Below are 15235 nucleotides of genomic sequence, written 5' to 3'. Positions count from 1 at the left end.
AAGATAATCAACCACTATGCTGCAGGCTTCATATTTAGGAGGTGACCAAAAAATAATGGAATCCACAATTGTTTTGTGTATGCTTTTTATTTGGTTGCAGCTTGGTGAGTTCAGTATTTTGGTTTTTTTTTTTTTGTTGTTGTTGTTGTTGTTTTTGTTCTGCTTTTGCTTTTCTTTTTCTTTTTAGGAGTCATTATTTTTTCTACATTTTGGGCGTTTTGTTGTTATATTGTGTTTTGGGTGTTTTTTTTTTTTTTGAGAATGTTCTTAAAGCTGGGTAGATATGGAGAAGGAGAGGATCTGGAAGTACTTGAGAGAGGGGAAGAATATGATTTAAATATATTTAAACTTAAGATTTTTTTTAACAGACTTAATTTGGCTTATCTTTCTTGTATAAAAACCCTTATGTGGTAGCCATATCTGGAACCTGGGTCCTCTGAGCAGAGACTCTGGTGTGGGTTTTCCCATGATGATCAGTGGATTTCTGACAAGGAGACTTGGTGAACAGTCTCTTTCCAGAAGTCAGGGGTCAGGTAGCTGTAGGTCTTGGAGATGCATCAAAGGTGGCCTTGTCAAAGTTATCCAAGGTGGTAGTGCAGCCCCTGGATGATGTGTAGCAGTCATCAATACCACAAATCATTAGTAACTTCTTTGGCACAGGAACAGAGATGATGCCAGTGTCTCTGGGAGCAGGGATGAGAAGAACCAAAACAAAGCCACAGTGGCCTGTTCCCTTGCACGGAACAGGAACAGTGTGAGGCTTGCCAGTCTTGTTACCACAATACCCTGTCCACACAAGAATGATGGAAAGCTTGTCCAAGAAGATGGCCCCTCAGATGGATGCCTCCTTGGAGCACTTAAAACCAGGACCAATGTGACATTTTTGTCCCCAAAAGTGACAAAAGCCTTGAACCTGCTCAGGTGGCCAGCTCATGTCTACTTCTGCAATGGCATGATTTTTAGAACCTCATCCTTTAGAGATGCACCCACGAAAATGTCAATAATCTCAGATTCCTTAGTGGGCACGGAGAACAGGTAGATCTCCTCCAAAGACTTTAACTTCATGTCCTTAACCAGGAGGCCCAGCTTGGTGACAGGGATCCCCTCCCTGTCTTCAGCTTTACCTTCACGGGCCCTGCGGCCTTGGCCACAACACAGAAGCCAAGGTGGCCTCCTAATCCTGAGTCCCTGGGTATTCCAAGCCCTCCTGCTGCACAAGCAGCATCATCCACCATTTGGTGTTTTCCCAAAGAAGAGGAAGAAACAATTTAAGAATATTTTAAGAAATAAACTATAACAAAAATAAAATAAAACATGAGAACAAAAGAAAATTACAAGAGATTTAAAGTTTAATGAAGCAATTCTAATGAGATAGTAACTGAAAGTCATTAAGGAGAAGAATTTAAAATAATAGATGAATAGGAAAAAAAATAGATGAATAGGTATCACTAAATCAAGCATAGAAGTAAATTCCCAAGAGTATGAAAGCATTAAATCACTAGGTCAAATAACATTACCAAGTAAAGATCGTATGCGAATACACAAGAAGACAATTTGGGATATTCTACAAATTTTCTAAAAATCAATGGCAAGAAAAATAATTCATATTCTGATAGAGGAGAAGAATGTGCAAATCAAACAAGCACCAACCCTTTAATCGGCAACAAGGACTAAGGGCTTAAACTATGAAAACACATTTGGAGTAATACCAGAATGACAAAAAAGAAGAAAGAAATACAACTCAACAATACAAAGGATATTGCCCTATTACTCACTCATGGAAGTAATAGAAAGTAATATGTAAAATTTTAATGTTTTTCAGGATATGACACCTTTAAAATAATGCATATATAATTATTTTAAAGCTAGAGATAGGTGAAAAGTGTTCAAAAACTAGTAAATCATACACACCATTATTTATTGCCAAATGTCTACTTTCAAAATAAAACTATAAATTTGAATAGCTGTCACAAAAACCACTAGGCTCACAAACCCTGAAATATTTAGTCTATAACCCTGTACAAATGTACTTTCAGGCTAAGTGTAAAGAAATTAAAAAAAAGTAACAGTGTGGAGAAAATAAAACAGATATAAAAACATTATTTGAAAAGAGAAAGAAGGGCTGGGGATGTGGCTCTGATTAAAAGCATATGTATCTCTTCTAGAGAAGATTGCTATTTAGTTCAAAAAACCCACATGGGGCAATTCACAACCACCTGAGACTCCAGTTCCAGGAACACACTCTTCTGGACTCTATAAAGAACCATATGCAGGTACACATACTAACTAAAAACATACACACACACACACACACACACACACACACACAAACACACACACACCACCCAAATAACAATATAAATATAATCTTATAAAAAGAAAGTATAACACACATGTGCATCTACACACAAACACATTGGCTAATGTATTTGATTGTAATATACTTTTTAAAATTAGTCCTACCTTATTTTTGCAACAATTTCATCTTTTTGGATAATTGTTGCATTAATTATCCATAGTATCACTTTTTATCATTTGATAAGGAATGATATGGTAACATACTTTCCTGACTGTGCATGAACTAATGGCAGATACCTAGTAAGAAAGCTCTGACAGGTTTTGCAAGAACTGAAATGGTTAACTACTAGTCATTATGTCACTTTTTTATTTACATATTGATTTATGGACTGAAAGGTTAAAGCAAACTTCTCACTGTATTTTCTTTCATTTAGTATAATATTTTACTGGCTGAGGTTTGAACTGTGTTCATGTAGCAATTGTTTTTAGTTAAAATAGTGGAAAATGAAATTAGTGACTATCAATGAGATCTGTAGAAATTACTAGTGAGAGACTGAAATAATTAAATCAGCAAAATAAAGTTATTGAGATTAAAAATGGAAAAAAGTTCCTAGTACTTGTGATAAGGGGGTATGTGCTCATAGAAAATGTTGTCTACTACACGTAACAAAGACTATTTTACTAAATTGAAAATAATTTTTTGATATTGATTTTAAAAGTATCAACAGTAAATTAAATAGAAGATTACTACCAATTTTTCATATATGAAATAAATGGAAATAACTGTTATTGTATAAAGGTAATTATAACTTTGGTCATAGTTATCTATAGTTCACACATCTATAAAGCCACAGAACTTTGCTCAAATGTCTTTTAAGTGAGTATTTCTCTGTAAGTACATATAAATAAAAAATAATATTTTAGTCCAACTGACTAAAAGAAAGAACTACAGATTAGTTGTTTATAAAAATTAATTTATTTATAGTAAAAACAGAACTCAAAGGTACAAAATTAGCATCATTCCATGTCTGGATTCTAGTAATGGTTCTGGTTTAGGTTGTGAACTAGTGACTTCTTGTGTCTTCACATGGGAGTAAGAGAGTGACTGAGCATTTTATGGTAAGTATTTTAAGAGAACTAATCCTGTCATAATGGTCTGTCTCTCAGTGTGTAATGATATTTAGAAGGAAAAATGTCTAAAATTATTAAAAATTTAGGGGAGATTTTTTCTTTTTTAAAGTAATGTTTATTTATTACAATTTATTCACTTTGTATCCCAGCTGTAGACCCACCCTTGTTCCTTCCTAATCCTACCCTCCCTCTCTCCCTCATCTCCTCCCATTCCCCTTCCCCAGTCCACTGATAGTGGAGGACCTCCTTCCCCCCTTCCATCTGAGCCTAGCCTATCAGACCTCATCAGGACTGTCTTTCATAGTCTTCCTCTATGGCCTGGTCAGGCTGCTCCCCCCTCAGGGGGAGGTAATCAAAGAGCCAGCAACTGAGCTCATGTCTGAGACAGTCCCTGTTCCCCTTACTAGGGTACCCACTTGGAAACTGAGCTGCCTTGGGCTACATCTTTGCAGGGGTTCTAGGTTATCTCCATGAACGATCCTTGGTTGTACTATCAGTCTCAGAAAAGACCCCTAGGCCAAGATTTTTTGGTTCTGTTGTTCTTGTGGAGCTCCAGACCCTTTCAGGTCTTTCTTTCTTTCTTTCTTTCTTTCTTTCTTTCTTTCTTTCTTTCTTTCTTTCTTTCTTTCTTTCTTTCTTTCTTTCTTCCTTCCTTCCTTCCTTCCTTTCTTTCTTTTCTTTCTTTCTGTCTTTCTTTTTTAATTTATTTATTTTTTTGAGTTTTTTTATTGTTTATTATTATTAGTTACATTTTATTAACTCTGTATCCCAGCTGTATCCCGCTCCCTTAATCCCTCCCAATCCCACCCTCCCTCCCTCAGCTTCTTCCTACCCCTTTCGAATTCCACGGATTGGGAAGGACCTCCTCCCCTTTTGTCTGGCCCTGTTTTTTCAGGCATCTTCAGGGCTGGCTGCAAAGTCCTCCTCTGTGGCCTAGCAGAACTGCTCCTCCCTTGGGGGGTGGGGAGTCAAAGAGCCTGCCATTGAGTTCCTGTCAGAGATAGTCCCTGTTCCCCTTACTATGGGAAACCAATTGGTTATTGAGCTACCAGGAGCTTTGTCCAAGTAAAGGTTCTAGGTTATATCCATACATGGTCCTTGGTTGGAGAAACATTTTCAGAATAAAAGGGGAGATGTTTTTAACATGTTTTGTTCTATCATAAATCAAGCAACAGTTTGGAAAAGTAACTAAGAACATCTTCAGTGCGAACCCATGAGCTAATATACACAAAACGACTGCAAAGTGCTAGGTGCATGTTAGATATCAAATAAAATATTTTCAATCCATTTCTTTTCATTACCCTCTTTTTCTCAGCAATGATCAATTTGACAAAGTACCTGAAACCCTCACTATTCTTTTTTTTTTCTCACTATTCTTTAAGGTTGAAAATATCCTAAAATAAACTCAGCTATGGGGATTTGTATTTTAGAAAATGACCAAATCTCTCTTGAAAAAATTGCATACTTATTCACATGCGGAAATTTGGTGACACTTTTGAATTAAGAGGTTTTCAGTCCACACTTCAGTTTTACATGTATAAGTCCACCCAGAGTTCATTTCACTCTTCCTTTCTAGATACAATGAGCTGAATATCAAAACACATTTTGATTATGACAGAAGATGAAGTAAAAAGACTCACAATCATGTACTGATTTTCAAACATCACAAAATGAAAGACACATGAATATTCATATTCACTGTGTTCAAGGCTACAGGAATAGAGCAATAAAATGATACTTGGATAAATAAAGGAATTAAGAAATGTTTATCACTGGGGATTTAATTAAACATAATGTTCTTTGGAGGAAATATCTTTTAAGTAAAATTCTTTGTCAAAAATATTTGACACAATTCAATCACTTATTAAATTTTTAAATTTGATATCTATGGTTTTCAAAAATCTACCAAAAGAATAGAGTTTATATGGCATACATTCTATTCATGGTACATTAAGATATTTTTCTCTTTTATAGACTAGAGACTGAATTCCATGACCTATGCTGAAGTGATCATCTGTGAAATAAAACCCTCAATACACATGCTTTATATCTCTAAGGTCAAAGTTTGCAACTTCTTTTTTTAAAATATCTATCTATCTATCTATCTATCTATCCATCCATCCATCCATCCATCCATCCATCCATCTATCTATCTATCTATCTATCTATCTATCTATCTATCTATCTATCTATCTATCTATCTATCTATTCACTTTACATCCAGAGCATAGCCCCCAACCTCATCTCCTCCAGTCCTATCATCTCTCCTTCTTCCCTCTCTCCCTCTTCTTCTTTAGTTCAGAAATGTAGGACACTCCTCCTAACCCACCCTAACTCATCAAGTCATACCATTATAGAGCACATCCTTTTTATCTCTAGGAAGAGTTAATATATGTGTATATTTATATATATTAATATATGTATTAATAATTAATAATATAGTAATATAATATATACACATATGTATACACACACACATATATAATGGGACCTGGAGGAAAGGAGGGATGGACTACAATTAGAATGGAAAGTGAATAAATGAATTTTTTAAAGTAGTAAATATATGTATATATATGCATATATACACTATACACACACATATATATATATAATTCCATATATACATATTCCATAAATGTATATATGTATATATATATACATATATATGTATATTCCATATATATATATATATTCCAGTAGTGTTTGGTTTGCCCTAGGTCTCTGTGCTATCTGGTCTTTCATTCATGTTATATCAGACATTGGTTCCTTCTCATGAAGTGTACCTTAATTCAAATGAGACAGTGGTTGGCTACTCTCACAAATTTTGTGCCACCATTGTGCAGGTAGAATAGATTGTAGGTCAATGATTTTATGGTTGTGTAGGTATTTATATTTTTCTTTTTGTAGCCTGCAGAGACTCCATAAACCCTGTAATTAGGAGTGCTCATTAGGATCATATTCATAGATTTCAGGCAGTCTCTCTTAGAGTAGGCTTATATACTAACCCCCAAAATTCTTCTAATTCCAGCTGCCTCTGTCAATACTCTCATCCTAAGTCATGTTACCCTCCACTGGATCCCCCTGACTCCAGTCTCCAAACCTTTTTGGGTCTACAGATTGTGGCTTAGTTATCATTGACTTAACAGCTAATATCCAATTATAACTGACTATGTACCATATTTATTTTGTGGGGTATTGTTTATCTCATTCAGGATATTTTTTTTTCTGGTTTCAATCATTTGCCTGCAAATTTAATTTACCAGGCCACAGAGGAGGACAATGCAGCCAGTCCTGTTGAGACCTGATAAGCTAGGGTCAGATGGAAGGGGAGGATGACCTCCTTTATCAGTGGACTTTTGAAGGGGCATGGGAGGAGATGAAAGAGGGACGGTGGGATTGGGGAGGAATGAGGGAGGGGGTTAGAGTTAGGATACAAAGTGGATAAACTATAATTAATATAAAAATAAAAATTTAATTAAAAAAGGAAAAAAAATCAGCGGAGTAATACTCCATTGTGTAAATGTACCACATTTTTTATCCATTATTCTATTGAAGGACATCTAGGTTGCTTCCAATTTCTGTCTACTATGAATCAAAGAGCAATGACTTGGTAGAACAAGTGTACATATAACAGGACTGAACATCCTTTGCGTATATGCACAAGACTGGAAGAGCTGGATATTGAGGTAAACTGATTTCCAGATTTCTGAGGAACTATTATATTGATTTTATTGTTGATGTACAAGTTTATACTACCATCAGCAATGGATGGATGTTCCCTGTGCTGCACAACCTTGCCATTATCAGCTATCTCATAGGTTATTGACCTTAACATTTCTGCTGGGTACAAGATGGAATCTTAGAGATGGCTAAGGATGCTGTACATTTCTTTAAGTGTTTCTCAGCCATTAGTGTTTCCTCTATTGAGAATTCTGTTTAGTTCTGAACACACTTTTTAAATTGGATTATTTGTTTTGTTGGTGTCTAGTTTCTTGAATTCTTTATTTGTTTTTGAAAGTAGCTCTCTGTCAGATGTAGAGTTGGCAAAGGTCTTTTATCATTCTGTACGCTGTCATTTTCTCCTAATAATTGTGTCTTTTGCCTTACAGAAGCTTTTCAGTTTCATGACAGCTTGTTTATTAAGTCATGATTTTAATGCCTGCCCTCTTGGTGTTCAGTTCAAATTGTCTCCTTGGCCAGGGTATTCAAGGCTATTCCTTCCTTTCTCTCTAAGGTTCAGTATCTCTGGTTTTATGTTGAGGTTTTGACTCACTTGGACATGAGTTTTGTGTAGGGCAATTGATATGGATCTTTTTCCATTCTTCTACATGCAGATATCAAGTTAGTCCATCACTATTTGTTTAAGATACTTTGTTTTATCCCATTGTATAATTCTGGCTTCTTTACAAAATTAATTTAAATCAGGTGCCCACAGGTATGTGGACTTACTTCTGGGCCTTTGGTTGGATTCCATTGATCAACAGGCCTGTTTTCATGCCAATACCATGTGGTTTTTATTATTATAGCTCTGTCATAGAGCTTTAAATAAGGGAAGGTGATACCTCTGAAAGTTCTTTTTTTATTCAGGATTGTTTTAGCTATATGGGGTTTTTATTTTTCCATATGAGTTGAATATTGTTCTTTCAAGGACTGTAAACTATTGTGTTGGAAATTGATGGTGAGAGGTTCTAAAACTTAGAGTTAATTCCTGGGACTGGGGCAAAATCACAGTCCTTTCAGAGCAGAGGTCCAGCAGCAGTCCCCTACCCAGATTAACTTTAGAGTGTGACTAGGGTCATATAGGCCCTAAGAAAGCCCATGGAATGTTTTAACTCCTCCTGCCCCTTGCTACATCCTAATCTGCACGTTCGGAGGGGGGGTCAGGTGTCCCCCAGGTAGCCAGACCTAACCATTTGCAGTTTTGGCGCCTAAAAACAAACCAATCATTTTAAAGGTCAGCTCCCCTAGAGACCCTTTCACCCAATCCTATAATGCCAAGACCTATACTTCCCTGCTTGTGTTTTGACCCCTTAAAAGTCCTGTTCCCCTGGAGTTGGGGGTCGCTTGCCCCTTTGTTCTTGTAAGGGCAGCCAGCTAGCTCGAGTTTGTAATAAAGGACCCTCGTGTGTTTTACATCAGACTCAAAACCTGTTGGTCATTTGGGGATTCTCGATCTGGGTATTTCAAGGGAAATTGCCTTCAGTCTGCAGATTGTTTTTGGTAGGATGGCCATAGATGACTGGCAAAAAATGTCAAAGGATTGATTCCAAGCAATGGGTGATTTGAAGCCTTAATTGCCCATCACCTGTGGCCAGAAAAGACTTTGAATGGAGGTACTGGGCCAAAAGCCTAGCCACAAAACATGAGACCCACAATTTATCCAGCTAACAATATGTGCATTGTAAAGATGGAGCAAATATTGAAGGAATGGCTAACCAAAGACTAACCCAGCAGGAGACAACCCTGAAACAATTAATGATATTCTTTTATACTTGCAGACATGTACCTAGCATTAATGTCATCTGAGATTCTTCACCTAACAATTGGTGGAAAGAGCCAAATTTTACTTGGAATTTGGGGAATCCTGCTGAATCATAAGCCTGCATGGGTCTAACCAAACCCTCTGTATATATGTTATACTTGTATAGCTTAATGTTTTTTATGGGACTTTCTACAGAGGGAGCAGGGGCTGTTACTGATGCTTTTTTTTCTCCTTTTGGGACCCTTGCCCTCCTACTGTATTGCCTTGTCCAGCTTTAATGAGAGGGGAGGTCCCTATTGCAACTTGATATGCCATGTATGGTTAATATTATTGGGAGGTCTGCACTTTTCTGAATGGAAATATGTTGGGAGCTGCTGTTCTAGTAGCTGTTTTGATATTTAAATCTCAGCAGAAAGGCTGCTATTACCCGGTCTTCACAGGAGTCAGTGAAGAATTTCCAAGTCTATCTCTTTTTGTTTGAGACAGCAGGTGGGATACCTTGTCAAAATCACACCTCTTGTTTCACCTGCTTGTGAATTTAACTCATTGTGCTGAAGTCCTTTTACTCTGGCTTAAAAGGAGTCAGAAACAAAGCAAGGTGGCTAGCTTTTCACTAGAGCCTCTCAGAAAAGTCCAATGTGCTGTGTGTTAGTTTATTAATTTTAATCCTCACTCCCAACTCAAGAACCATTCCACTCTTCTGGCGGGTTCCTGCAGAAATGGAGGAGTAGTGGGTGGAGAGGGAGTAGACTGAGGGAATGGAGGAGTCCAGGGCAGAGGAAGAGAAGTGAAACTGCAGTAGGGGTGTAATATATGATAGAATAAATTAATAAGAATACAAATACACAAATAAAAGAATTGTGTTGGAATTTTGATGCGAATTGCATTGACACTGTTGATTGCTTTTGGTAAAATGATCATTATTACTATATTCATCCTACTAATTGATGAGCATAAACTTTTTCCATCTTCCGGTAATCTTACTCAATTTCTTTCTACAAAAACTTCCAATTTTTGTCTTATAAGTCTCTCACTTTCCAGTTTGTATCTCCTTGATCTCTATTAGTTGTCTTATTGTTCTAGCTAGAACTTCATATACTGTATTGAAGAAGTATGGAGAAAGTGGGCATCCTTGTCCCTGATTTTAGTGGAATTCTTTTAAGTTTAATTTGATGTTGGCTGTTGGCTTGCTGTATATTACCTTTATTATGTTTAGTTATGTGCCTTGCATCCCAGATCTCTCTAAGACTTTTATCATGAAGGGGTGTTGAATTTTGTTACAGGCCTTTTTTGGATCTAATGAGATGATTACGTTTTATTTTTAAAATTTAGTTAATGTGATTAATTAAATTAAATTTACTAATTTTTATATCAAAACATTCCTACATTTCTGGGATAAAGCCTACTTACTTGATCATGGTGGATGGTCTTGGATTTAGTTTGCAAGTAATTTTTTCATGTATGTTCATAAGGAAAATCAGTGTATAATTATTCGTAGTTGGTCATTTCATAGTATCCCAGATTTTCTGGATGTTTTGTGTCAGGACACTTTTGAGATTTAATATTTTATTTTAACTGATTTGTCTATTTCTTCTATAGTATCTTCAACACACTAGATTATTTTTCCATTATTTGTATTCTGTTGTTAAAGCCATCCTCTATTGTTTCTGCACAAATTCTTAAAATTTTCATTCCCGAGAGGGGGGCAGAGCCAAGATGGCGACTAGCACACACAGTTTCTGAGCTGTGGAAGTGCTAACCATTTGAGTTGGTGCGTAGAAGGACCTCTAACCCAGGAAAACAACGGTGAGGCTTCCTAAACAACAGGGAATATTTCGGGAGGCAAAAACTTTGGTCTCGGTCACCCAGAGACTTCCTTGGGGAAGGTGAAAAATGATCCTTTGATCTCGTGGCACTCCCCTCCCCCAGACTTCCTTCCTCCTTGGCACAGCAGAATCATCTTTCTCTGCGCAGATGTAACTGCCTGGGGTCTGCAGCAGCTGAGGCAGAGCTCCAAGCCTTTAGCGGCAAGTGCCAGCAGTACCCATCTCAGAATCCCAGATCCTCATGGCGGCTGCACCATCCTCCCAGGGCCCGAGTCTACTAGACACCATACTAGCTCCACAGGATCGCAATCACTGACAGTACAGCCCGCCCAATCCCACTGTGACAGAAAATATGCTATATACTCATCAAAACCAGGCAGAAACGCCATACTAGCTAGGCACACCAGGCGCTGGGAGAGCACAGTGAAGAGACCCCAGGACTTCCCAGAAAACATCTGGACTAGCAACCCAGTCTCCAGTTACAGCAGGACTTTCTAACCTGGTGGCAGAGCAGCACTGAGCTGGTGGGGCACATCAACCCTCCAGTTTAAGACTAACCAGGGCCAAACCAGAGAACAGAAAGCCTGATTACCCCGATCCCTACTGATGTGACCAGCTTGAAATCTCCAGTTGCAGCAAGACCTCATAACCTGGCAGTGACAGCAGCACGGAGCTGGCGGAGCACATCAAAGAAGCAGGGCCAAACCAGAGAGCAGAGAGCACAGATACCCTGATCTCTGCCAGGTGACCTGCCTGTAAGTGAGTGCACCCTTGAGAATCTGCAGATCCCCAGATCCTGGGATCCTTCTAAAACAGAAGCCAGGCATCGAACTCCCTCCCACCCATATACCCACTTTGGGAAACAGAGGGGCACTTGGGACATTGAAGTTCCTGCTCTGTGGGTCTAATTGAGGAGTTAAGGCAGTTAATGCCAGAAATTGCGCTGCGATCATCACTAGCGCCTGCGACATATACAGTGCAGAGCCTCTCCCACACACTCAAGGGTTCAACATTAGCCATCACTCTGTCCCTTGAGACACACGTCTACGCACAGCTACACACACACACACACACACACACACACACACACACACTTGCATTTGCCCTGTCTGCGCCTGCGTACTTTTCTCCCACAGGTACAGCGAGTCCTCAGCACATGCTAAGGACACGGGACCTCTCTCAGCTTGCTGAAGAACTCTCCAGATGCCAGAGAGAGACAGTACCAGTCTGATCTGCAGAATCCAAAAAAAAGAGGGAAGGTTTCAGATAAGCCAATGGCCAGGAGTAAGCGAAAGAACACTTCCAACATAAATCAGGACATCATGACTTCACCAGGTAACCCCAAAATTGATGGCTACTCCAATTCATCAGAAGCACAGGAGAATGACCTTAAAGCCATGCTTGCTCAATTATTTGAGGCTCATAAGGAGGAAATGAACAAATCTTTCACAGAGTTGGCCAGTCAATTGGAGGTAAAGAAAGAAGAACTAGACAAAAGCCTTAAAGAAACACAGGCAAACATAGCCAAAAAAATAGAGGCACAAGTAGAGATAAAATTAGTGGCATGTAAAAAGGAAATGAACAAGGAAATAGAGACCATCGTAGAGAGACAGGAATCCAAATTCAAACACATGGAAGAAATGGTGCAAGGCATGAAAACAGAATTAGAATCAATAAAGAAAACACAAAATGAGAAAACCCTTGTGCTGGAGAACTTGGAGAAAAGATCAGGAACCACAAAAGTAAGCATCACCAACAGAATACAAGAGATGGAAGAGAGAATCTCTGGAGCTGAAGACATCCTTGCAGAAATTGATACTTCTCTCAAAGAAAAAGTAAAATCAGAAAAGTTCCAATCACAAAATATCCAAAAAATCAAGGACGCTATGAAAAGACAAAATCTAAGAATAATAGGAATTGATGAAAAAGACTCCAGGCTCCAAGGTCCAGAAAATATTTTCAAGAAAATCATAGAAGAAAATTTTCCCAACTTAAATAAAGAAAGAGATGTCCATAAATATACAAGAGGCCTACAGAACTCCAAATAGACTAGAACAGAAAAGAAACACATCATGTCTCAGCATAGTCAAAACCTAAATCTACAGAACAAAGAAAAGATATTAAAAGCAGCCAGGGAAAAAGGCCAAGTAACATATGAAGGTATACCTATCAGAATCACACCAGACTTCTCATCAGAAACTATGAAAGCCAGAAGGGCCTGGGCAAGTATCATGGAGACTCTAAGAGATCACTAATGTCAACCCAGACTACTATACCCTGCAAAGATTTCAATCAACATAGATGGAAAAAAACAAAATATTCCATGACAAACCTAATTTTACGCAATATCTACACAGCAAACCAACCCTACAGAAGATACTAGAAGGAAAATTCCAATCCAACGAAAACAACTTCACTCAAGAAAACAGGGCATACAGATAATATCCCAACAAAAATGAAAAGAAAACAAGCAATGAAACAGGGTAAGATCACCGACTCCATTACAAAAGGAACTAACATGCATTGGTCACTACTATCTATCAATATCAATGGACTCAACTCACCAATAAAAAGACACAGGCTAACAGAATGTTTGCAGAAACAGGATCCAACATTCTGTTGCATCCAAGAAACACACCTGAGCAACAAAGATAAACACCACCTCAGAGTAAAGGGCTGGAAAAAAGTTTTTCAAGCAATTGGATCCAGAAAACAAGCTGGAGTAGCCATCCTAATATCTAATAAAATAGACTTTCATCCAAAGTTAATCAAAAAAGATAAGGAGGGCCAATATATTCTCATCAAAGGAAAAATCCACCAAGAGGACATCACATTCTTGAATATCTATGCCCCAAATGCAAGAGCACTTACATTCATAAATGAAACAATATTAAAGCTTAAATCATACATTGATCCTAATACCTTAATAGTGGGAGACTTCAACACCCCACTCTCATCAAGGGACAGATCAACCAGACAGACACCAAATAGGGAATTAAAGCACTCACAGAATCCCTAAATCAAATGGACCTAATAGACATCTACAGATATTTTCATCCAAACTCAAAAGAGTATACCTTCTTTTCAGCACCGCATGGAACCTTCTCCAAAATAGACCATATAGTGGGTCATAAAGCAAGCCTCAACAGATACAAAAGGATTGAAATAATCTCTTCTATACTATCTGACCACCATGGACTAAATAGACATCAAAAACAACAGAAACAACAAAAAGCCGACACACACATGGAAACTGAACAACTTGCTACTCAATGACAGCTGGGTCAAGGAAGAAATAAAGAAAGAAATTAAAGACTTCCTAGAATTCAATGAAAATGAAGGCACAACATCCCAAATTTATGGGACACATTGAAAGCAGTGCTCAGGGGAAAATTTATAACACTAAATGCCTGCAAGAAGAAATTCATTAGATCACATACAAACAACTTAATGGCCCAACTGAAAACCCTAGAAAAAAAAAAAAAGAAGCAGATACACCCAAGAGGAGCAGAAGGCTGGAAATAATCAAACTCAGGGCTGAAATCAGTCAATTAGAAACAAATAAAACTATTCAAAAAATCAATGAAAGAAAAAGCTGGTTCTTTGAGAAAATCAACAAGATAGACAAACCCTTAGCCAAACTAACTAAAAAGCAGAGAGAATCTATCCAAATCAACAAAATCAGAGATGAAAAGGGTGACATAACTACAGACACAGAGGAAATTCAAACAATCATTAGGTCATACTACAAAAGCCTATGTGCCACAAAATTTGAAAACCTAAATGAAAAGGACAATTTTCTTGATAGATTCCATCTTCCAACATTAAGTCAAGATCAGGTAGAAAGACTGAACAGCCCTATATCCCCCAAGGAAATTGAAGCAGTCATTAACAGTCTCCCCTCCAAAAAAAAAGCCCTGGGCCAGATGGTTTCAGTGCAGAATTCTACCAGACCTTCAAAGAAGTGCTCACACCAATTCTCCTCAAACTATTCCACAAAATAGAAACAGAAGGTACATTACCAGACTCATTCGATGAAGCAACAATCACCCTGATACCTAAACCACACAAAGACCCAACAAAAAAAGAGAACTGCAGACCTATCTCTCATATGAACATTGACGCAAAAATACTCAATAAAATACTTGCAAACCGAATCCAAGAACACATCAAAGATGTCATCTAGCACAACCAAGTAGGCTGCATCCCAGGCATGCAAGGGTGGTTCAACATACGGAAATCCATCAATGTAATCCACCACATAAACAAACTGAAGGACAAAAAACACATGATCATCTCCTTAGATGCCAAAAAAGCATTTGACAAAGTCCAACACCCATTCATGTTTAAAGTCTTGGAGAGATCAGAAATAAAAGGCACATACTTAAAGATAGTAAAGGCAATATACAGCAAGCCTATAGCCAACATCAAACTCAATGGAGAGAAACTTAAATCAATCCCACTGAAATCAGGGACAAGACAATGCTGCCCACTGTCT

At 37.9% G+C, this 15235-nt stretch overlaps 1 pseudogene; it reads right to left on the bottom strand.

The window, feature by feature from the left end:
* Positions 1-403: 403 nt before the first annotated feature.
* On the bottom strand, positions 404-1225 carry LOC129670986 (40S ribosomal protein S2-like; annotated as a pseudogene).
* Between the last annotated feature and the right edge of the window lie 14010 nt (positions 1226-15235).

The sequence above is a fragment of the Psammomys obesus genome, unplaced genomic scaffold (assembly GCF_907164565.1).
Source record: "Psammomys obesus unplaced genomic scaffold, mPsaObe1.curated_primary_1811, whole genome shotgun sequence".
Taxonomy (NCBI): Eukaryota; Metazoa; Chordata; class Mammalia; order Rodentia; family Muridae; genus Psammomys; species Psammomys obesus.
Note: the sequence above shows the minus strand (reverse complement) of the source record. Positions and strands in the feature narration are given on the sequence as shown.